At 41.2% G+C, this 4,530-nt stretch overlaps 1 non-coding gene across 1 annotated transcript; it reads right to left on the bottom strand.

The window, feature by feature from the left end:
• Nucleotides 1-3,734: 3,734 nt before the first annotated feature.
• LOC122054461 lies at nucleotides 3,735-3,840 on the bottom strand. The gene has a single exon (XR_006132769.1). It is a non-coding gene; the product is annotated as a small nucleolar RNA R71 (small nucleolar RNA).
• Between the last annotated feature and the right edge of the window lie 690 nt (nucleotides 3,841-4,530).

Raw genomic sequence — 4,530 nt, 5'->3', positions numbered from 1 at the left:
GCAAGCACAAACCAGGGAGTTACCCGAAAAGAGGACTAGCTAGTAAACAGCCTAGTTATCCCAAATGTGCTACTTGTGGCAAATTTCACCCAGGAGTTTGTCGCAAGGGCACACGAGGATGCTTTGAATGTGGACAGGAAGGGCATATGGCTAAGCAGTGCCCAAACAAGACAATTCTTCCTCAACCACAGCCGATTCAGTACGGAGGCCAGCCAGCACAACTTCATCAGATGCAGGCTGTTCTATATGGTCCACACATCAGCCAAGGCAGATTAGAGGCCCCTCCATCTACGACCAATGCGAGGATCTACTCACTCACCAGAGAGGACGTAGCAAATGCCTCGACAGTTGTTACAGGTCATATCAGTATTTTACAGCAAAGTACAACTATCTTGTTCGATACTGGGGCAACCCATTCTTATATATCTAGGGCATTTGCCGAGAAGTTAGCAATACCCCCAGAGGTACTCAGTAGTCAGTTTCTGACGACATTACCTTCAGGAGAAATTATAGCATCCACGCACTGGCTCAGAGCAGTGCCAGTCATTATAGCAGACAGAGAACTCTTTTGTGATCTGATAGTGCTAAATATGACTGACTACGATGTTATTTTTGGGATGGACTTCCTGATCAGATACGGTGCCTCTATAGAGTGCCGTAAACAGAAAGTCGTATTTCAACCTGAAGCAGAAGTGCAATTCGAGTACATTGGAGAATCGAAGAGAAAGGCCAAGAAGTTTCTCTCAGCTCTAAAAGCACAGAAAATGATGGATTCAGGATGTACGGGATTCTTAGTACATGTAGTCAATGTCAGTCAGGACAAGGATCAAAAGCTAGCAGAGGTCCGAATCGTATGTGACTACCCAGCAGTCTTCCCTGAAGAGTTACCAGGCCTAGCACCAAACAGGGAGATTGAATTTGAGATAGAACTCATTCCCGGTACGAACCCTATCTCCAAAGCACCTTACCGCATGGCCCCAGCAGAACTGAAGGAACTTCATGAGCAACTACAGGAGCTGCTTGACAAGGGCTTCATACATCCTAGTCACTCACCATGGGGAGCGCCTGTATTGTTCGTGAAGAAAAAGGACGGGAGCATGCGCCTATGCATAGATTACCGAGCGCTGAACCAAGTTACCATCAAGAACAGGTATCCTCTTCCCAGAATAGATGACCTGTTCGATCAGCTAAAGGGAGCAGCAATGTTCTCTAAGATAGACCTCAGATCAGGTTATCATCGGGTGAAAGTTAAAAAAGGGGATATACCCAAGACAGCATTCAGGACTAGATACGGACATTATGAGTTCGTAGTCATGCCCTTTGGCGTGACTGATGTGCGTAGATTATATACTCTTTTATGCATGTTTTTACGCACATTTACATACTTTGAGCATGCTTGATCTATGCATTTTTATACTTCCAGCTTTCCTTTTAGCATATTTACTCTTTTGGTTCGGAGATCTGCTTTTTGTGCATTTTCTGTACACAGGAGTCGAAATTGGTGAAGATTATGCGTCCTCGGGCAAGCTTGGAAGTAATTGAAGGGAGAAAGCATCAGGCCGTGTACCACACATGGTCGTGTAGTCTTAACAGGAAGGGAAGAGGACATGGCCGTGTGAATCTCACATGGCCGTGTCTTGATTTGAAGAAATCAGAGCAGATGCCTTACATGTCCGTGTGGATCTACACGGCCGTGTGAGGTTTCCAGAGGCCAAGCAGGTGGTGGCCGTGTGCATCACACGGCCGTGTGAAGTTTCCAGAGACCAAGCAGGTGGTGGTCTTGTGCACCACATAGCCGTGTAGCATTTCCAGAGAGCAGAAGAGTCTTGGCCGTGTGAACCACACGGCCGTGCAACTTTGGCAGAGAAGGAACTGGGCATGGCCGTGTGAATCTCACACGACCGTGTCGTGGGGTCGTGTGGCGCCCGATTTCCTCCTCTATTTAAACCTTCCTTCATGAATTGAAAGGGGATCTCTCCCCTTTTGGGAGAAGGCAAGATTTGGTGGTTTCCTCCCATTCTTGGGAGGATTTCTAGGCGATTCGAGGGGAGTTCTCGACGATTTTGACTCCGGAGCGAGGATTGGATCCGAAGACGAGGCTTCTTCGTAAATAAGTTTTCTCTTTCCCCTTTTTCTTGGTTTCATGGATTGGGGATTTAAGAAATGCTTGTAATCTTTATTTCTTCGGGTTTTCTTCCTCGATTCATGGAGTAGATCTTGTATTCTAGGATTAAGGGAGTATTTGTATGATGGATTGATGTAATCTCTTATGGATTTGCCATTTTCTTGTTTCAATGACATTATCTTGCTTGTATCAATTAGATCTTGAATGATTAATGGTGATTTGTGCTTAATTCTCATTCTTGATTGATTGTTTGGATTTCTTGTGGACTTTGTAAAGATAAACTCTCACTCGATCATCCGAGGGATCCACGTAACAGGTGCAAGCCCGTGTAAGGACGTTTGAGAGATAATCTTGAAGAGGAAATAGGAATATTCAAGAGAGTAGGATGGATCTTGTGATTAGTTTCTTGTATCTTGATAGATTAATAAGTTGTGGGCTTCTATGTTGATATCCGAGGAAGGCATAGTAATAGGTGCGCTTCTGTGTAAGGACAACGTAGGTTCACATCTAATTGATCATATTTAGATACATTTCTCAGTCCTTAGCCGGTTATCTATTGCAAGAGAGAACCGGCAACTTTCTACAAGTGTTTGGCAATTGAGGGATAAGAATTGGTGAACCATTTACATTCAAGAAATCTTACAAAGAAACCAAAACTCCTAGAATCTCCCTTTATCATAACCCAAAACACTAAACTCTTGTTTGTTGATCTTTAATATTAGATTTGTTTACTTTCACTTTGCATTTGAAACAATTGGATAGTTGTTTATCTAATTCGCATTGAGACATTTCTAGTGCTTATTCCAGTCCCTGTGGATACGATAATATTTTATATTACTTGCGACATTTCCGTACACTTGCGGAGCGTAACAAGTTTTTGGCGCCGTTGCCGGGGATTGCGCTATAACATTAGGAACTATCAATTGAGTTAGACTAAACATAACATTTGTTTTCCTTTCATATTGCATAGTTGTAACTAATCATTAGATTTCTGTTTTTTTACTTTCTTGTATAACTTTTACTTCTTGTTAATTCTTTTTGTACAAATTCAATTCTGCATTTTTGATTCTTTTATTTTTTCTTTTTTCTGTTGAATTGTCAATTGCTATCTTGTTCTTGTGTATGCGAAGATCTAACTTTGCAGGGGAATTCTTTCCTTTTGACCCTGAGATTGACAGAACTTTCCATAAAAGAAGAATTCTGCAAAGGCAAATAGAAGAACAAGAACATTTGAACATGGCGAATAGACCACTCAAGGATTATGCAGCACCTTATGCAAGAGGTTTTCGATCTAGTATTTCAAGACCTTCAGTGGAAGCTAATAACTTTGAGATCAAACCCGCAATTATATCTATGGTGCAGCAGAACCAATTTGGTGGAGGACCTCATGAAGACCCAAATCAACACTTAGAGGTCTTTTATGAAATATGTGGTACCATGAAAATGAATGGAGTTCCATCAGAAGCAGTTAGATTATTATTATTTGGGTTTTCTTTAAGAGATAGGGCAAAGCAATGGCTGAATTCTTTAGCCCCTAATAGCATCACCACTTGGGAGCAGTGTGAGCAACGGTTTCTTGATAAATTCTATCCACCAAGAAAAACAGCTCATATGAGGAATTTAATTGCAAGCTTCAAGCAAACTGACTCAGAATCTCTTTTTGAAGCATGGGATAGATATAATAGTATGCTCAGACAATGCCCACATCATGGGTTGGAAAGATGGTTAGTGTTGCACACTTTTTATAATGGTATCAACTATCATACCAAAGTGTCCCTTGATTCAACTGCTGGAGGGGCACTTATGAATAAAAGTTTAGATGAAGCTGAAGAAATTATTGACAGTGTAGCACAAAATCATCATCAATGGGCAAATGAAAGAAGTGGTGGCTATTCTTCTGTAAACCCAACAATTAAAGCATTAGGGAAGTTTGATGTAGATGCGGTCACTCTTTTGTCTGCAAAATTGGGCGCTCTTATAAAGAAATTTGAGAATATGGGGACTAGTGCTAATATGGTCAATGCTATTAGTACATCTTGTGAAGTATGTGGGAGTTCAGAGCATTCAAATGACTCATGTCCATTGGGAGCTATCACCGCACAAATCAATCAACTAGAACAATGTGATGCAATCATGAGTTACAATCAAAGGTAGAACAACCCATACTCAAATACTTATAACCCTGGATGGAAGAGCCATCCTAATTTTTCTTACAGAAATAATCAAGATCAAGGACCATATATAGGGGCAAGACCAAATTTTCAAGCTGGGCAACAAAATTTTCAACATCTATCTTCTCAAGGCTTACCAAAGTCAAATATTGAAAAGATGCTTGAAGAAATTATCTCAGGTCAGAATGAAATGAAGCAAGATTTAGCAAAGCTCATTCAGAGAATGGATAATTC

Source organism: Zingiber officinale, chromosome 3A (genome assembly GCF_018446385.1).
Source record: "Zingiber officinale cultivar Zhangliang chromosome 3A, Zo_v1.1, whole genome shotgun sequence".
NCBI classification, from domain to species: Eukaryota; Viridiplantae; Streptophyta; class Magnoliopsida; order Zingiberales; family Zingiberaceae; genus Zingiber; species Zingiber officinale.
This window is presented reverse-complemented; position numbering and strand designations above follow the sequence as displayed.